At 40.1% G+C, this 21,306-nt stretch overlaps 2 non-coding genes across 2 annotated transcripts; both read right to left on the reverse strand.

The window, feature by feature from the left end:
- Nucleotides 1–215: 215 nt before the first annotated feature.
- Nucleotides 216–322, reverse strand: LOC141634558 (small nucleolar RNA R71). Its single transcript, XR_012539286.1, has one exon. It is a non-coding gene; the product is annotated as a small nucleolar RNA R71 (small nucleolar RNA).
- Nucleotides 323–12,020: 11,698 nt separating this feature from the next.
- On the reverse strand, nucleotides 12,021–12,127 carry LOC141634598 (small nucleolar RNA R71). The gene has a single exon (XR_012539325.1). It is a non-coding gene; the product is annotated as a small nucleolar RNA R71 (small nucleolar RNA).
- Between the last annotated feature and the right edge of the window lie 9,179 nt (nucleotides 12,128–21,306).

Below are 21,306 nucleotides of genomic sequence, written 5' to 3' on the forward strand. Positions count from 1 at the left end.
ATTCTCATATGGAAACCTTTTGCGACTATTGTGATGCTATCTCTCAAATGGGCGTGACTCAAGACCAAATTAGATGAGTCTTATTTCCTTTTTCCTTAATCGGCACCGCGAAGCAATGGTTGAAGAGCCTTGATAAGGCCACCCTTGGAATAGATTCTTGGAAGAAGTTGGCTCTAGCTTTCTACAAAAAATTCTACCCACCGGAAAAGACTAACATGCTAAGAGCTCAAATTACGGGTTTTAAGCAAAGGGATGAAGAGTCTTTGTATGAAGCTTGGGAGCGGTTCAAGGGAATTTGTCGCTCATGTCCTCACCATGGACTTAGCGAATGGTTTTTGGTACAACAATTTTGGAATGGTTTATATGAAGATTCTAGGAACATTCTCAATATGGGATCAAATGGAATGTTCACTGAAGTTGATGACAATCAAACATGGAACAAGATTGAGGAAATGGCGGTCCATAACTCACAATATAGTAGACCTCGCAAGGCTACTAGAGGAGGAAAGCATGAAGTGGACTCCGTTACTCAATTGGGTGCTCAACTTAGTGCTCACATTGACACAATCAACTTGAAGTTTGAACAAGCTATGGCTAGACTTGAGGAAAACTCAAAATCATCAAAGCATCATGTTAATGCCATGACGGTATCCTCATCAATCCCAAGTGGGATATGTGAGAATTGTGGAACTTTGGGACATGACCAAGTTGAATGTACGGGAACAAATGAACAAGTGAATGCTTTCCAAGCATACAAGAGTGGTACCCCTTATTCCAACTTTTACAATGAAAACACCAAATTCCATCCAAATCTCTCATACAAAAGCCAAAATGTTCAAAACCCTCAGACAACATACACTCCACCACCCATGAGAAACCAAAATCAAAGACCCTTTTACAATCAAAACCAAGGTTACCAAAATCAAAATCCATACAATCACCAAAATGACCAAGGTTTTGATGTCCAAAAAGCGGTCCTCCAAATGCAAAAGAATCAACAAGAATTTTTCACTCAAATGCAAAAAGATAGCCAAGCAAAGGAAACCACCATCAACAACATTCTAGCTCACACCAAGATGTTGGAAACACAATTGACTCAACTAGCATCTTCAAGCTCACAAAGACAAAAGGGGCAATTACCACCTCAAAGTAATCCCCCTAGACATGAAACGGTTAGTGCCATTTACTTGAGAAGTGGTACAAGGTATGAAGCACCGAAGAAGCAAGTTGAGGATGAAGTTGTGGAAGCTAGCGAAAAGGAAGAAATTGTGCAAAACTCCAAAGATGGAGAATCGTCAAAAGAAGAAAGTTCAAAGAAAAATGAAGACAAGGCCAAGGAGAAGGAGCCCATTGTGATTAGACTCCCTTTTCCAAGTCGTCAAGCCAAGCCCAAATTTGATGATCAACTTGGAAAATTCATGGAAATTGTGAAGAATTTGGAAGTCTCAATTCCTTTCACGGAATTAATCAATCACGTGCCGGCCTATGCGAAATACATGAAAGATATCCTCACAAAGAAGAAGTCGATCCGGAAGCTTGAGACTATCGCCTTCACTAAGGTGAGTAGTGCAATACTTCAAGGGAGTTCACCTCCAAAGTTAAAGGATCCGGGAAGCTTCTCAATACCGTGTACCATTGGCGACACAACGATCAACAAAGCCTTATGTGATCTAGGGGCTAGTGTGAGTGTCATGCCGTACTCGGTGAGTAAAAGGTTGGGGATGGGAGAGCTTAAATGCACCAACATCACACTCCAAATGGCCGATATATCGACGAAGACACCGTTAGGGATATGGGAAGATGTCCCCGTGCGAATTGGGAAGTTTTTCATCCCGGTGGACTTTGTCATTATTGATATGGAGGAAGATTCCAACATTCCAATCATCCTAGGAAGACCTTTCCTACACACCGCGGGTGCGGTGATTGATGTGAAACATGGTGAGCTCACTCTAGAAGTGGGAGATGAAAGCATAACTTTTAATCTTGACAAGACTATGAGAGCTCCTCGTTTGCATGAACCATGTTTCATGATTGATCATTATAGCCGAAAGGATGAAAGGAAGAAATCGGAACTCCAATGGAAGAAGAGAATTGAAGATGCTCCATTCAAAGAGCAAGTGAATTGTGACAAGGAAAGCTTGCAAAGCTCATCAAAATCAACCAAGGAAGAAGAGGATGGCCTCATTGGCCAAGAGAAGAAATTGGGAGAGTTGTCTCCATCTAAACAAGAGATTTTCAATGATCAACTCAATGAAGTTTGTGGTCTTTGGGACGACGAATTTGAAGGGATTTTTAATCCCTACATTGGTAATGCCATCGATCAAGACCAACAAGGGCCAAGGTCTATTGAGAACCTCTACCATGATAATGAACAAGCCTTCGATTACTTTTTCAAGGTGTTGAGCAACATCAACAACACCTTGGACATGCCCCCTTGACATCTCATCAAGAATGAGAGTTTGGTGGAGTCCTCCCTAAACCACCACTTGTAAATATTTCTAACTCCCTAACTTACATTTCAATTCTTGTATTGCATTTTTATCATCTTTGGATTTTTATTTACTTTGATCAAAATAATTGTCATGTTTGAGAGAAGTGAGGGAGGGACTAACGATTTCAATTGATGTGTAGTGCTTTTAGCTTAGTGTGGGGATGGCTATTGCCTAGACTATCCATGCCTTAGTAGTGCCCCCACAATGACGAACACAAAACATGAAGAAACAATGGAAGAATGGTAAGGGGAAATGCATTGTGCACGGATGGAACTGAATCCGTGTACACAGGGGAAGAATCCGAGCGGATTCCTCAGAATCCGCCCGTCTTCATTAATCCGAGCGTATTGCAGAAAAGACGCCCGTCCTGAACTGAGCTGAATTTTGAAAAATTCTTGACTGTGACTGAATCCGGGCGTCCTGTGAAGAATCCGCCCGTCTTGTAGAATCCGCCCGTCTTGAAAGAAAGACGTCCGTCTTTGCAGCTGAGGAAAACAAGCAAAATTTTCTGGACTGAAATCCGTCCGTCTTTAAGCAAATTCGCCCGTCCCGTGTTCAGCAAATCCGAGCGGATTGTCACCAATCCGCCCGTCTTTAGGCGAGTTTTGCAAAGTCCAGAAAGAGCAGAATCCGCACGGATTGGGCAGAAGCCGCACGGATTGCCCCTGCAGATTCCAAAATTTCGGTCTCTTTAAAACCCCTCCCACCTTCATTCATTCATTCATTCATTCATAAACACTACCCACAACATCAAAACCCTTATCCTCTCCATCACAAAAACAAAAACCCTCAACAACATTCACCAAATACAAATCAAACCATCCCTCCAACAACAAATCAATCACTCCTTCTTCAACAAAAATCAAAACCAAGACAAAATCTTCAACCTTTGAGTCGATTTTTGATTTCATAAAGGCAAAGCCTTTCACCCTCAAATCGATTTGGGCATACTACAAATTGAAGATTTTCATTCTTTTCTTGGTTAGTTCATCAATGGCAAGGACTAAGGGAGCAACAAAGGCACCAAAGGCTAAGGCACTCTCACAAAGGCAAAAGGCTCTTCAAACAAAGAAAGCATTGGCTATGGTGGTAACAACACCAAACTTGGAAGTGCAACAACAACAACAACCTTCTGTGGGAGCAACAACAACCTTCTATGGGAGCAACAACACCTTCTACTCCGATAATTGATCAACTTTTGCATTATCCGGAGGTAACTTTTATTTCCGATACCCATAGAAATACCTTTGTCAAGTTTGATATGAAGTCATTACAATCCACCAAATTCATATGTGAAGATACCTTAGAAAAATTGGGTGTTCTTGAGCAAACTAGAGCCTTTTACAATGCCATGGGGTTGAAGAAATTGTTTGAAACAAAGGAATTGACATACCCCTCCCTTACCTTGGAATTTTTAAGTTCCTTGAAAGTCACCAAAGTTGAGAATAGGGAGAATCTCGAGTTTCTTCTAGCTAATGTTAGTAGACGCATTACCTTTAGGGAATTGGGTGAAATTTTGGGTCTTAGTGATGAATCGAGTTATTTTAAGAGTTATGGAAAGTATGACCCCGAACCTCTTTGGGAGGCAATCTCCGGGAAGAAATTTGAGGATTTTCATGCGAGTCGTGCTCTTTTGGTCCACCATCCGGGCATAAGAGTATGGCACAAGGTCGTGGGTAACACCATAATTGCTAGGAAAGATACCAACCATTTCACAAGACTTGATTTTATTCTCCTTGAATCGGCTTTGAATATCGGAAGAGTACACACCAAGCCTTACAATTCTTTGAGGCTCTTGGTAGATAGATGGCTCAACATTGATTGTGGGAAGAAGGGCACGACCGTTATTGTCAATGGCGGCCTAGTCACTATCCTAGCCAAGCACTTTGATCCTAACCTCAATAAGGATAACAAGTACAAAGCAAAGGAGGGTGGCCATCTTGTTGATATGCATACTATGATTCACAAGTTCAAGTGGGTTGCCCATAACCCCCTTGACACTAAGTATGGATGGCTCACTAGTGAAGCTAGATCGTTCACCTTGCCTTCGAAGATTTGTCGTCTAAGCGTCCACCGGACCAATTATCTACTTCCCCTTTCCAAAGAGGCCGAGTATATCATTCAACAACAAAAGGGTGATCTTGAAATGCCCTCCTCTTACATTGTCATACCACCTTACCCCTTTAAGTATGAAGAGTTCAAGCCGGAAGGAGTTGAAGTTGGGAAAGACTATGTGACTCTTCTCATGCAAGCAATGCACAAGCAAGCCTATGAAGATCGGAAAAATGCCTACTTGGCTCAATATCCACCCCTCCTACACTTAGCTAGGTAAGGACTACTTGATCCATCTTGTCCTTTGCCTAGTTGGGCGGATAGAGAAGTCTTATTTCCGGGTGCATCTAGGGTCGTTTTGGGTGACAATGAGGTTGTTGGTAATGATTAAGAAGTTGATGATAATATTGAGGAAGAAGCAAGTGAAGAATAAAAGGATGGTGAATGATACTGTCGTTTCGTACCAAAAATAAATACCTAAGTACTACTAACAGAAGTCAGCGGTAAGTAGGGTCGATCTCCAGAGGGAGGCGGTGTACTATCTATTTGTCTATTTATCTGTCTAAATGTCACAATTGGGGGTTTGATTGAATTGGACTAACTGAACTACTGAGGCTAAAGGCAAGAGAAAAGGGATAAAAGAAATTAACAATAAGAGAAAGAAAATACGCTAGGAGTCGGTCCACCGTGGTAGCTATACTATCGGGAATACTGAGACGATTAAACTATTGATAAGAAGAGCTATGGTCGTCACCTTTCGGTCCATAAACCGCCCTAGAGCGTAAATAGCTTAGCTTTCGCCCTCACTACAATACCCTATTGTAATTAAGCAAGCCTTCCCTTCCAATCTTTCGATCCAGGTCGGGGTTAACTAGATAAATTGGTCTCCTGCATGCATTCATTCGACCTAATAACAATTAAATTGCCTAATACAATTCTTATCGCAAGACTAATCCATTCAAGTCAATTAAAACATTACTACCACGGCTTCCCTAATCCTAACATACTAAGGGGATTTAGCTAGACATAATTAAATAGAGAACAAGAAATAAAGAAGAAATAAACATTAAATAAAAGTAATGAGAAGGAATGAATTACTTGAATTATTGATCCGTGAAGGAAGAGCAAAGTAACATGTAAAAGTAGCGTGACCGAGTAAAGGGAGAGAAAAAGAGAGTCCCCCCGGATTCCCCCCTTAAAACTGGCGTGCAAGCCTTATTTATAGCAAAAACATAACATAATAAAACCTAATTAACGAAACAGGCCAAGCCCGTCAAAGATTGTTGCTCGATCGAGCACCTAAGGCTCTCGATCGAGTGATATTCCTTAGCATTCTTCTCGATCGAGAACAATTCCTCTCGATCGAGGACATCTTTCCCTTTAATCACTCGATCGAGAAGAAGTAGCTCTCGATCGAGCAAATGGGCTCTCGATCGAATAGAAATAGTTCTCGATCGAGCACTTCTCAGCGCGTAATTCCTGCTTCGCGCACTGAACTTCAAACGGCTGCCATTCCTTCGTTACTTGGACAAATAGGGCGTGGTTGGTGGCGTTGGAAAGCTAAGAGGATAAGCTTTTACCTCCAACTGGAATCACCTTAATAACTGTTGTAGAACTCGAGATATGGCTCTTACAAGCAGGAACTAGCAAATTGAAGCACTCTCTTGGCTCGCCTAACTTCCTTACTCCAATGCGCATCTCAAAATAGCACTTTCCAAGCTCTGACTCAACTCATCTCCTAAATGCATGCGTAGGGACATGTTTTAGGCTTGATTCCGCATTTCTAAGCTCATTCCTGCAATTAATACAAGAACTTCCAAAGTATGCAATTCGGGGCATATTCGTAGCAAATAACTACTAAAATAGCATAAAGATGCGTGCAAGAATAGACTAAAAAGACTATATAAAATGCACGTATCAAATCTCCCCAAACCAAACCTTTACTCGTCCTCGAGTAAACTAAAATGCAACTAATGGAACGGAAAAGATAACTCAGAGCTAGCTACAAATGCCCACTTAAGCCAATATAATGCAAGCAAGCTAACAATTATAGCAAACAGTCAAATGCAAACGAGTTGTAAGATGTTTATAATAAAGTCAACCGTCGACCTTGCAAGACCTTAAATAATGGACTCTCACGGGTCACTCTTCTCTCATGAAGCAAAGGGTGAACATATATATGTAAGAGAGAAAGAAAAATAGTCGCTCACCTAAACTACGACCCACATAAACATGCATGCAACTAATATGACAGACAATTCTAACTACCGTACACACATTCCAACCAAACAAGGTCCTGTCACAGCCGAGGGCTTACAAAAATATGGTAAAGTGAGGCAATGGGTAAGAAAAGGCAAAACATTTATGGGAATGTGGAGGTATAGGTGATCAAGCTAGTACCTAAACAAAACCATATGACAACATCCATTTCCAACTCAATTATAGAATTAAGCACATGCCCTTCATTTGGCATAAAATCTCACCAAACCGAACTAGAAACACTCCTCAAATGATATAAGATAGAACATAGGAGCAGAAACCGACTAATCAACAAACAACATCTCTTTTTTCAAATTTTTCCTTTCTTTTTCTATTTTTTTCGGTTTCTTCTTTTCTTCTTTTTCGAATTTTTTTTTCTTTTTTCATTTTCGAATTCCTTTTTTTTTTCAACTTCTTTTTTTTTTCTTTTTCACGTCTTTTTTCATCATCCTCCTTTCCTTCATAAATTACCAACTCCAAGTCAACAGATACAAGCCAAAATTTGATACAATGAAATATATACCGCAAAACATACACTAAACTAGCTTGACAAGGCAGGCTAAATTTGGAATGTAGCTAAAGGTCAACTGGCAAATTTGGCTAATGTGGAGTTTATGGGTAAAAACGAAAGAAAAGGGAAATGTAAGCACCTCCCCGCATGTGACACCAACCACTAACCCGAATGTATGAAGGGAAAAAGCAATTGAATTTCATATATGTGCAAATTGATGATACATGTTATGCAAGGAGTAACTACTCACAATCCTACATGAAACCGGTCATAAATGACACCAGTTTATAAGGCTCTAATCCTTAGAAATTATAAGTAGCTTGCCAAAATTTCAGGTCAAGTCTATTCGTTCAGCTAAATTAAACATTAACTCGTAGATATGCAATAAGACAAAGCTAAAAGATAACAATTCAATGCAAGGCTTAAGCAAAAAGACAAATGCAGTGCAATTTCATCATTGAAATCGACCGTTCCGACTCAATCTACATGCTAAAATAAACGTGAAAATTTTTGAATTTTTAACAATTTTCTGATTTTTATTGAATTTTTGAATTTTTAACAAAAATAAACAATAATGCAAACGTAAATTGAACGTGATAACTGAAATGCAATGAAAACAAAATGCGAACACAGATATGGATGCATAACCTCCCCAAACCTAACTACAATGCCCCCATTGTACCAAAACATGGACAGAAATGCAAACCAAGGAGAAAAGAGAGTAAATACGGAAAAACTCACAAAATGCGCGAATAAAGGGACCTCCCCAAACCGACCATGAACATGGGAGGTTGCTAAAGGCCCGGAAAACCGTCTCAGGAAGCTAATCCAAGTCAACAATACTCGGTCAAGAGGAATAGTGTCTGATCGAGTAGAATGGGCGCTCAAAACTGCTCGATCGAATGGAATTTAGATCGATCGAGTGGTTTCTCATCCTGCAGGTGGTCAATCGAGTAGATTAATCACTCGATCGAGTGAATCCATCAGCTAAAGTGCTCGATCGAGTAGAAAAACTACTCGATCGAGTGATTCTCAATGTATTGCCTGCAAAAACGCAACGTAAACAGCCCGTAAACTAACTAGACAAGTATACTGAGATAGTCTATGGTATAAAAACCATTTATTACAACTTAAGGTAAATAAAAATGCAGAAATAAATCGCCGGGTTGCCTCCCGGGTAGCGCTAGCTTCAGTCAGGTCCCAGCTCGACCTTCTTTTCTTCGAGCTCTCTAATTAGTCACAATCAAAACAGCTCAAAGCGCGCAGCATTAAATCATAAACCTGCGCATGTGCTACAAAAAAGCATAAGTAGCACCAAAGTGGAATAGCAAAATAGGAAATAAAGATGTTTAACTTTTTAAGTCGTACAAATTTCCTATGAGCGCTCCTAAATTTATCCACAAAATAAAGGAGCGCGGGAGCAATTGTCAATATATTAGGGTCCCGATTCAGATTAGCAATTTTGACATGACAAGTACGGTGAAAGGCAGTTAAGTTATACGTCCACATGGGAGGGGGTATAGCATTAAAAGAATAAGCACGAGTCAAATGAGGTAGCTTACTTTGAAAATCAACAATAATAAAATTACCGCTAATTACCTCAGGTAGGTTGCTCTCAATGGAGTCATCGACAAAAGAGTGTAATACCTCATCCGTGCGAGGAGCAAATACCGACTCAGCTGTCTCTTTGTCACCCTCCTCAGTGGAATTCGTCCCGTAAATTTCAGCCTCAAGTGCATCCAGCTCGACTTTGAATAGGGGAGATTCACCGTATCCATTATCATCATCAAAATCGTCATCTAAATCAAACCCATATGACGAATCAAAGCTCCCAATGGCCAAATCAGTCGATCGAGCGGAATAGCTACTCGATCGACCAATTTCCTCCTGAATTCCACTCGATCGAGTAGAAATTCCACTCGATCGAGCACTTTCTCCAGGCAAATCACTCGATCGACCTATATTAGTCACTCGATCGATTGATTCCTCCTGAAAAGGGCTGAAATCTTCGCGTGAGGCATTGAAATAAGATAGAAACTCGTCATCCGAGTCATAGAGGTCATCCTCAGCATTGGGTAGCATGGTTTCCTCAGGGGAAAGACCGCTCTCAGCAAGGTATACCTCTTCTTCTTGCATCTCAGCTGCTAACTGAGCAATTTCAGTTTCGAGCTTAAGGAATCGAGCGTCCATATTTTTATTGCTCTCTTGCATTTGTGATACAAGCGTTCCCATTAAATATGTGATGTGACCATAATTGGCGCATATTTAGCCCCCGAATTACCATTGTTTCTATGCTTTTTAGTGCCTATTTGGGTCATTTCTTATCTTTAGTTCTTTGTTTTGCATATTCTTTGAGATTTTGATCCCTTGGTAGGAAAGGAGTAAGAATCTTGCATTTTCATGGCAAAACAAGGCTAAATTGATCATATTCAATGACCAAGCATCATGGAGAGACAAGACTAGAAGGCCTTTGTACATAGCATAGTAGAAGAGCATTGTTGAGAAAAGGATCCTTGAGTCCCCAAGGAAATCCCCAAGGAATTCATGAAGAAAAGGGAAGAAAAAGAAGAAGGAAAGTTCTTTGAACTACAATCCGAACGGATTGTAGAGAATCCGTCCGTCCTCGCCAATCCGAGCGTCCCACAAAGGAATCCGCTCGGATTCCCCTCGCCAATCCGAGCGTCTTGCCCAAGAATCCGCTCGGATCCCTCAGTCCAGATCCGGCCGTCCCGACTCCCATCCGCACGGATCGCAAAGACAAAGACGTTTTCATTCCTCAAGCATCGATAAGAGAAGCCCTTCTCCCGGATAATCCCGGAGGCTCCTTGCTCAACTTAAAAAGTGTAATTACTAGTTTAGCCCTTAGTTAACCCTAATACATCCTCCCTAATTTTCACTATAAATACCCCATTAGTCTAATTAGAGGAGCATGTTCTTCTTATCAATAATTAGTGTAGTTAATATCAATCAAATCTCTCTTCAATATTGTAATCAAATATTAATCAAGTTCTAATCCAAGTTTTAGTTCTTTAATCTCTCTCTTGTTCTTACTTTATTTTGGGTAATTGAAGATTATTTGGGTTATTATTGGGAGATTGACAACCTCTCAATCTAGGATTCAAGTACTTCTATTATTCTTGCTTTATTATTGGAATCATTAGTAGGTATAATCTCTTAATCCCTTTTTAATTATTGCTAATTACTTTCATTTATTCATCATGTTTCATTATGTTAGTATGATTGACAACCTTTCTAGCATGATCAATATGATAATGAGTGAGTAGTCTCTTAGCTAGGGTTTAATGGGTGATTAGGGGAAACCAACATGGGGAATGATTCATGCTTAAATTAATATGCTTTCATACCTTATTTGCTTGCTTGTTTTGATCTTAATACATGCACATGTTATATTTGATGAAATGCTAAGCCTATGAATCCTTGCATTTACTATCATCTTCTATCCTTTCAACTTGACTTGTAAGACATAACCCAACTCGAGTCTTGTTAGACCATGCATGTGTTAAGTAGGGAAGATTAAGTCGACTTGTAGGTGTTGTACAATCCAAGAGATTCGGCTCCGGGACCCAAACTTTCCTAGGATTGTAAGATATAACCCAACTCAATCCATCACAACAATAATTGCTTGCTTATAATTTGAGAACATGTTTGTATGATCATATCCCATGATTCCCCTATGAACCCATGACACCCTAGTGCTTTTAATCAATTGTTTACACCCCTTATTTTATTTACCTTGTTAGTTTATTTTCATTGCTATCTTAGTTTAGTAACCTTCTACATCAACCCAATTTGTGACACCCCTAGACACCACTAGTTACAATAGAATCTTCATTTCAATACCCGTCCCTTGGGATCCGACCTTTACTTGCCTCTTTACTAATTGTAGAGTTGTTTGTGAAGTATAAATTGTGTTTTGTATCGACCATTGACCAACGACCACATATGCTTAATTGTGAACACGAAATGGCTCCGATCAAAAATGGCGCCGTTGCCGGGGACGGTGTTTAATTGATTTAAGATTTCTTTTATTGTTTTTAATTGTGTCTTTTTCACCTTGGGGAAGTAAAACTCCTCAAGGTTTGTTCTAATTGTTTTTGAGTTGTTTGATATTTTGCATGTCTAGAAGGTTACAAAGAGATTTGTTACCTTTTGACCGTGAAATCGAAAGAACCTTGACGAATAATAGGAGACTTGTTAGGAGGAATTTGGGGGGTGTTGGTGAAGTTGTTCAACCCACTAGTGAGTTTGTCAATCCTTTCGCAATAGAAGGAGAAGAGAACCCATTAAACAATACCACACAAAATCCACCTACAATGCCTAAATTCTCGTCACACTCTATACCCACCGAGGAGGATTTACCAAATGGTACTCCTACCCCACAACATCTTACCGGAAACTTTATTGCCAAGTCCGCCTTCATCCAACTAGTTGAGAGGAGCCAATTCGGGGGAATGCCTAGTGAGAACCCCCATTCTCATATGGAAACCTTTTGCGATTATTGTGAAGCTATCTCTCAAACGGGCGTGACTCAAGACCAAATAAGATGGGTCTTATTTCCTTTTTCGTTAATCGGCACCGCAAAGCAATGGTTGAAGGGCCTTGATAAGGCCACCCTTGGAATAGATTCTTGGAAGAAGCTAGCTCTAGCTTTCTACAAAAAATTCTACCCACCGGAAAAGACCAATATGCTAAGAGCTCAAATTACGGGTTTTAAGCAAAGGGATGAAGAGTCTTTGTATGAAGCTTGGGAGCGGTTCAAAGGTATTTGTCGCTCATGTCCTCACCATGGACTTAGCGAATGGTTTTTAGTGCAACAATTTTGGAATGGTTTATATGAAGATTCAAGGAACATTCTCAATATGGGATCAAATGGAATGTTCACCGAAGTTGATGACAATCAAACATGGAACAAGATTGAGGAAATGGCGGTCCATAATTCGCAATATAGTAGGCCTCGCAAGGCTACTAGAGGAGGAAAGTATGAAGTGGACACCGTTACTCAATTGGGTGCTCAACTTAGTGCTCACATTGACACAATCAACTTGAAGTTTGAACAAGCTATGGCTAGACTTGAGGAAAGCTCAAAATCATCAAAGCATCATGTCAATGCCATGACGGCATCCTCATCAATCCCAAGCGGGATATGTGAGAATTGTGGAACCTTGGGTCATGACTCAAGTGAGTGTAGGGGAACAACCGAGCAAGTCAATGCTTTCCAAGCTTACAAAAGTGGTACCCCTTATTCAAATTTTTACAATGAAAACACCAAGTTCCATCCAAATCTTTCATACAAAAGCCAAAATGTCCAAAACCCTCAAACAACATACACTCCACCACCCATGAGAAATCAAAATCAAAGACCCTTTTTCAATCAAAACCAAGGTTACCAAAATCAAAACCCATACAATCACCACAATGACCAAGGTTTTGATGTCCAAAAGCGGTCCTCCAAATGCAAAAGAATCAACAAGAATTTTTCACCCAAATGCAAAAAGATAGCCAAGCAAAAGACACCACCATCAACAACATTCTAGCTCACACCAAGATGTTGGAAACACAATTGACCCAACTAGCATCTTCTAGCTCACAAAGACAAAAGGGGCAATTACCACCACAAAGTAATCCCCCTAGACATGAAACGGTTAGTGCCATTCACTTGAGAAGTGGTACAAGATATGAAGCACCGAAGGAGCAAGTTGAGGATGAAGTTGTGAGAGCTAGTGAGAATGAAGTTGTGGTGCAAGAAGGGGAATCATCAAAAGAAGAAAGTTCAAAGAAAAATGAAGACAAAGCCAAAGAGAAGGAGCCCATTGTGATTAGACTTCCTTTTCCAAGTCGTCAAGCCAAGCCTAAATTTGATGATCAACTTGGGAAGTTCATGGAAATTGTGAAGAACTTAGAAGTCTCAATTCCTTTCACGGAATTAATCAATCACGTTCCGGCCTATGCAAAGTACATGAAAGATATCCTCACAAAGAAGAAGTCAATCCGGAAACTTGAGACTATCGCCTTCACCAAGGTGAGTAGTACCATACTTCAAGGGAGTTCACCTCCAAAACTAAAGGATCCGGGAAGCTTCTCAATACCGTGTACCATTGGCGACACAACGATCAACAAAGCCTTATGTGATCTAGGGGCTAGTGTGAGTGTCATGCCGTACTCGGTAAGTAAAAGGTTGGGAATGGGAGAGCTTAAATGTACCAATATCACTCTTCAAATGGCCGATAGATCGACGAAGACACCGCTAGGGATATGGGAAGATGTCCCCGTGCGAATTGGGAAGTTTTTCATCCCGGTGGACTTTGTCATAGTTGATATGGAGGAAGATTCCAACATTCCAATCATCTTAGGAAGACCTTTCCTACACACCGCGGGTGCGGTGATTGATGTGAAACATGGAGAGCTCACTCTAGAAGTGGGAGATGAAAGCATAACTTTTAATCTTGACAAGACCATGAGAGCTCCTCGTCTGCATGAGCCATGTTTCATGATTGATCATTATAGCCGGAAAGATGAGAAGAAGAAATCGGAACTCCAATGGAGGAAGAAAGTTGAAGATGCTCCTTTCAAAGAGCAAGTGAATTTTGACAAAGAGAGCTTGCAAAGCTCATCAAAATCAACCAAGGAAGAAGAAGATGGCCTCATTGGCCAAGAAAAGAAATTGGGAGAGTTGTCTCCATCTAAGCAAGAGATTTTCAATGATCAACTCAATGAAGTTTGTGGTCTTTGGGATGACGAATTTGAAGGGATCTTTAATCCCTACATTGGGCATGCCATCGATCATGATCAACAACAAGAACCACGGTCTATTGAGGACCTCTACCATAACAATGAACAAGCTTTTGATTACTTCTTCAAGGTGTTGAGCAACATCAACAACACCTTGAACATGCCTCCTTGACATCTCATCAAGAATGAGAGTTTGGTGGAGTCCTCCCTAAACCACCCCTTGTAAATATTTCTAACTCCCTAACTTACATTTTAATTTTTGTATTGCATTTTTTGTCATTTTTGGATTTATTTTTACTTTGATCAAAATAATTGTCATGTAAGAGAGAAGTGAGGGAGGGACTAATGATTTTAATTGATGTGTAGTGCTTTACCTTAGTGTGGGGATGGCAATTGCCTAGGCTATTCATGCCTTAGTAGTGCCCCCGCAATGAAGAACACAAGATTTGAAAGAAAGAATGATAAGGGAATGCGTTGGTGCACGGATGGAACTGAATCCGTGTACACAAGGACCAATCCGAGCGGATTCCTGAGAATCCGCCCGTCTGCAGAGGATCCGAGCGTCCTGCTGAGAAGACGCCCGTCTTGGGCTGAGCTGAAATTGCAAAAATTCTTGATCGTTGAAGAATCCGAGCGGATTTACGGAAAGACGCCCGTCTCACAGAATCCGTCCGTCTTTTGAACAATCCGCCCGTCTTGCAGCTGAAGAAAAACAAAGAAAAATCTCTGGACAAGAATCCGTCCGTCCTGCACGAAATCCGCCCGTCTTGCAGCTGAAGAAAAACAAAGAAAAATCTCTGGACAAGAATCCGTCCGTCCTGCACGAAATCCGCCTGTCTCATCTCAGAAGAATCCGAGCGGATTCCCCAGAATCCGCCCGTCTCTAGGCGGGATTTTTGAAAATTTGAAGCTGAAGAATCCGAACGGATTGCGCCCAATCCGCACGGATTGTCCCTGCGTCCTAAAATTGTCGAGTTCTTTAAATACCCACCCCACCTTCATTCATTCATTCATTCACTCATAAACACTACCCATAACATCAAAACCCTCATCTTCTCCATCTCAAAAACAAAAACCCTCAACAAAACTCACCAAAATCAAATCAAACCATCTTTCAAATAACAAATCAATCACTCCATCTTCATTAACAATCAAAACCAAGAACAAAATCTTCACCTTTGAGTCGATTTTTGTTCTCATAAAGGCAAAGCCTTTCACCTTCAAAATCGATTTGGGCATTCTACAAATTGAAGATTTTTGATCTTTTTCTTGGTTAGCTCATCAAATGGCAAGAACAAAGGGAGCAACAAAAGCAAAAGCAAAGGCAACAAAGGCACCAAAGGCTACAACTCTCTCTCAAAGGCAAAAAGCTCTACAAATGAAGAAGGCTTTGGCAATGGTGGTATCAACACCAAGCTTGGAAGTGCAACAACAACAACAAATTCCTATGGAAGCATCACCCTCTACTCCGGTAATTAATCAACTCTTGCATTACCCGGAGGTAACATTCATTTCCGATTCCCATAGAAATACATTTGTCAAGTTTGCTATGAAACAAATTCAATCCACCAAATTCATATGCCAAGATGCTTTAGAGAAGTTGGGTGTTCTTGAACAAACAAGAGTCTTTTTCAATGCCATGGGTTTAAAGAAATTGTTTGAAATGAAGGAAGTAACATACCCCTCCCTTGTCTTGGACTTCTTAAGTTCTTTAAAAGTGACAAAAGTTGAGAATAGGAAAATATTGAGTTTCGTCTAGCTAACACTAGTAGACGCATCACCTTTCCTAATTGGGTGAAATTTTGGGTCTTAGCGATGAACATAAATTTTATAAGCAATATGGGAAGTATGATCCCGAGCCTCTTTGGGAGGCAATCTCCGGGAAGAAATTTGAAGATTTTAAAGCTTGTCGTGCTCTTTTGGTCCATCATCCGGGCATAAGAATATGGCACAAAGTTGTGGGAAATACCATAATTGCTAGGAAAGACACCAATCATTTCACGGGACTCGATTTTATTCTCCTTGAATCAACTTTGAATATTGGAAGAATTCACACCAAGCCTTACAATTCTTTGAGGCTATTGGTTGATAGATGGCTCCATGTAGATAGTGGGAAGAAGGGTCAAACCGTAATTGTTAATGGCGGCCTTGTCACGGTCCTAGCCAAGCACTTTGATCCTAATTTCAATAAGGATAGCAAGTACACGGCTAAGGATGGTGGCCATCTTATTGATATGTCCATCTTGATTAACAAGTTTAAGTGGGTTGCTCACAATCCCCTTGATACCAAGTATGGGTGGCTTACTAGTGAGGCTCGATCATTCACTCTACCCGCAAAGATTTGCCGTCTTAGTGTCCACCGGACCAACTATTTACTTCCCCTATCCAAGGAAGCCGAGTACATCATTCAACAACAAACGGGTGATCATGAAACTCCCTCCTCTTCCATTGTTATACCACCTTACCCCTATGATTATGAAGAGTTCAAACCGCAAGGAGTTGAAATTGGGAAAGACTATGTAACTCTTCTTATGCAAGCCATGCACAAGCAAGCTTATGAAGATCGGAAGAATGCATATTTGGCTCAATATCCTCCCCTCCTACATCTAGCTAGGCAAGGACTCCTTGATCCATCTTGTCCTTTGCCTAGTTGGGCGGATAAAGAAGCCTTGTTTCCGGGTGCATCTAGGGAAGTGGTGGAAGACAATGAGGTTGTTGGAAATGATGAAGAATTTGATGATAATATTGAGGAAGAAGCAAGTGGAAATGAAGAAAGAGATGGTGAAGATGGTGAAGATAATGATGAGGAAAGCAAAGAAGAAAGTGATAAGGAAAGTGGCAATGTGACCACTTCTCATGAGGGAAGTGGTGATGATAATAGCATGATGGAAGACTAGCCTTGGAGATTCCTACTCTCCCACGGTTTGTCTATATCTCTTTGTATTTTATTTCATTTTGATCATTGTTGGTTTAGTCCTAGCAACATCAAAGGACTCACACCTCGGTTCCTTTGAGGTGTTCTTTATTGTTGCCATTTTTGTAAAATCCAAAATGACAATCTAGTTTCATGCATAGTATAGTGTGTGCATGAACTCCCCCATGCTTTGACATTAGCAATAGTGTCTTACTTGGTTTGGGGAAGTTAATGCATACGCAACGGGAGGTAATTTAAATTATCCTCTCCGTCATAACAAAAACCATGCATCATGTAGTATAGCTTAGTGTAGAATTGCATTTAGTATAGAAATCATGCATCATCTTTGCATAATTTCCATCATTTTGGCCATTGAGGACAATGCCCATATTAGTGTGGGGATGGGAATTCTAACACTTAACTTTTATTCAAAAACCATAAAAATTGAAAAATTTCAAAAATCATAAAAATTTAAAAATTGAAAAATCCAAAAACAAGTTCATTTCCTTTGTATATATTGTCTTGTATATATTGTGTTTGTTTTATCCTTGTTCACTTTGATTGACTATGCCACATCCGAGACATGAGGATATTGAAGACCGCATGGTATGATCTTTCCAATCTCCTTTTTCCTCTTTATGTTAATGACTATGTGGCTTTATTTTGATTAATGCGGTAAAACAATGTGAACTTAGGACTTGCATTTAGTTTATATGGCATATTAGTTGGTAGAATCATTTGCATTAGGATGTGTATATGTTAGTTGCATCATGGCATGTAGTTTGCATGTTAGAAAAACTTTGCGAAACCGTCTATTTGGGAAGCTTGACAAATGTATATAGGCCCTAGTAGATGCTTTTTATTCTTAAGACTTTGCTTGTTAGAATACTTGTAAAACACCCTAGGATGTGTCATGCTAGTATCCTTTGACCCATGGTTTAAGGCCTAGTCAAGAGTACCTTGTGGTGTGATAACTCCTTGGCTACCGTTTATTCCAAGGTGACCCTTGAAACCATGCATACTTCCATCATTCATCCATGTTCTACCATATTTTTGTCATCAAAGGGAATGGGCACAAAAAGAAATCAATTTGAGTTCAATGAAATGAAAAATGAAAGAAAGTTTGCAAAAATGCATCAAAAGAAAAGAGGAGCAAAAATAGACTCCTAAAGCTTCAAAAATAAGGCACCCTCCCTACATATGGGGTGACTTTGAAAATGTTCAAAAGAAATGCAAAAAGTTGTCAAGTATTGAAATGCCAAAAATCAAAAAGAATGGCAAAGAAAGTGTTCTCAAAAAGTCAAATACCACAAGAAATTGGGGGAAAAACAAAAATGAAAGCAAACTCCCAAAATGAAACTCAAATATCTATTGATCCCTTTATCCATCATATCCATTTTTGTGCATGGTAGAGAAGGGACGACCCTTCTTCTTGTCTAGGCAAGAGGGGGAATTCCGCGATCCTCCAGTGTTTCTAACACCATAGGGAGTCTACTCTTGACAAAAGCATTTAACGATTGAGGACAAAGGTACCCTAGCTTGACACCTTTTGGAGGTGATTTATTGGTATCCTTCTAGGCTTAGTAGTTTGAACAAATTGCATCTATGAAGGATTGTGTACCCTTGAATTGCTTCCCTTGTAGATAATTTCCGCAACTTAGATGAGGAAAGTGGCTATTCTTTTGTAGATGCATCCATTATGTGTTTTTGTGTGCTTTAAAGTTTGGATGTGTCGCCATTTTGGCAAGACCCACCTTGCCTTGCAAGAAGGCATCCTACCTCATGGTTGTCTTGTTGTGAGTTGAAGGGGCGGAGTAAGACCCGCTAATTGTCTCATATCGGCTATTATTATTAGGTTAGGTTAGTATTGGTCCTAGTCTTTGTCACCTCTTTGCTCGGGACGAGCAAAGGTTCGGTTTGGGGATATTTGATGTGACCATAATTGGCGCATATTTAGCCCCCGAATTACCATTGTTTCTATGCTTTTTAGTGCCTATTTGGGTCATTTCTTATCTTTAGTTCTTTGTTTTGCATATTCTTTGAGATTTTGATCCCTTGGTAGGAAAGGAGTAAGAATCTTGCATTTTCATGGCAAAACAAGGCTAAATTGATCATATTCAATGACCAAGCATCAAGGAGAGACAAGACTAGAAGGCCTTTGTACATAGCATAGTAGAAGAGCATTGTTGAGAAAAGGATCCTTGAGTCCCCAAGGAAATCCCCAAGGAATTCATGAAGAAAAGGGAAGAAAAAGAAGAAGGAAAGTTGCTGAACTACAATCCGAACGGATTGTAGAGAATCCGTCCGTCCTCGCCAATCCGAGCGTCCCGCAAAGGAATCCGCTCGGATTCCCCCTCGCCAATCCGAGCGTCTTGCCCAAGAATCCGCTCGGATTCCTCAGCCCAGATCCGGCCGTCCCGACTCCCATCCGCACGGATCGCAGCACAGCACGTTTTCATTCCTCAAGCATCGATAAGTTACTAGTTTAGCCCTTAGTTAACCCTAATGCATCCTCCCTAATTTTCACTATAAATACCCCATTAGTCTAATTAGAGGAGCATGTTCTTCTTATCAATAATTAGTGTAGTTAATATCAATCAAATCTCTCTTCAATATTGTAATCAAATATTAATCAAGTTCTAATCCAAGTTTTAGTTCTTTAATCTCTCTCTTGTTCTTACTTTATTTTGGGTAATTGAAGATTATTTGGGTTATTATTGGGAGATTGACAACCTCTCAATCTAGGATTCAAGTACTTCTATTATTCTTGCTTTATTATTGGAATCATTAGTAGGTATAATCTCTTAATCCCTTTTTAATTATTGCTAATTAATTTCATTTATTCATCATGTTTCATTATGTTAGTATGATTGACAACCTTTCTAGCATGATCAATATGATAATGAGTGAGTAGTCTCTTAGCTAGGGTTTAATGGGTGATTAGGGGAAACCAACATGGGGAATGATTCATGCTTAAATTAATATGCTTTCATACCTTATTTGCTTGCTTGTTTTGATCTTAATACATGCACATGTTATATTTGATGAAATGCTAAGCCTATGAATCCTTGCATTTACTATCATCTTCTATCCTTTCAACTTGACTTGTAAGACATAACCCAACTCGAGTCTTGTTAGACCATGCATGTGTTAAGTAGGGAAGATTAAGTCGACTTGTAGGTGTTGTACAATCCAAGAGATTCGGCTCCGGGACCCAAACTTTCCTAGGATTGTAAGATATAACCCAACTCAATCCATCACAACAATAATTGCTTGCTTATAATTTGAGAACATATTTGTATGATCATATCCCATGATTCCCCTATGAACCCATGACACCCTAGTGCTTTTAATCAATTGTTTACACCCCTTATTTTATTTACCTTGTTAGTTTATTTTCATTGCTATCTTAGTTTAGTAACCTTCTACATCAACCCAATTTGTGACACCCCTAGACACCACTAGTTACAATAGAATCTTCATTTCAATACCCGTCCCTTGGGATCCGACCTTTACTTGCCTCTTTACTAATTGTAGAGTTGTTTGTGAAGTATAAATTGTGTTTTGTATCGACCATTGACCAACGACCACATATGCTTAATTGTGAACACGAAATGGCTCCGATCAATATGTCAGCTCCGCGATCTCTTCTATCTCCATCTCAGCTGCTAGCTGAGCAACTACAGACTCGAGCTCATCAACTCGCGAGACATATTCTTGCGCTTGGAATGCAAGTGTCTCCATCAAGGATTTCAGCTCCGCAATCTCTTCTTCTTGTATATCAGGAGGATCTGGTTGCGGTGGCCATTGATAGGGTGGATGTGGCGGCACAACTACCGTTGCTTGACTAGCTCGACTGCGCTGCTTGAACGCGTAAACTTCGTCAATCTCTGCCAAACAAGAAATCGCATCATGCCCAGCAAAGACCACATCTCCCGCAAGAAATCACCTATTGTTCCATATAATGGGACATAGGTGATGGGTCAAAGGTACTCAAGCCTTCCCTTTGACGATCTTTCACCTAGAACTGTCTAGGTAGAACCTGTAAGGCCTATCAAAACAGCACTAAGAAAAAGATTAGAACGACCTCAAGGGAAAAATCCCCTGAGGCTAAAAACAGATAAAATGAAACAAATAAATAAATAGATGCCTCCCCGGCAACGGCGCCAAAATTTGATACTGTCGTTTCGTACCAAAAATAAATACCTAAGTACTACTAACAGAAGTCAGCGGTAAGTAGGGTCGATCTCCACAGGGAGGCGGTGTACTATCTATTTGTCTATTTATCTGTCTAAATGTCACAATTGGGGGTTTGATTGAATTGGACT

Source organism: Silene latifolia, chromosome Y, assembly GCF_048544455.1.
Source record: "Silene latifolia isolate original U9 population chromosome Y, ASM4854445v1, whole genome shotgun sequence".
In the NCBI taxonomy this organism is placed as follows: domain Eukaryota; kingdom Viridiplantae; phylum Streptophyta; class Magnoliopsida; order Caryophyllales; family Caryophyllaceae; genus Silene; species Silene latifolia.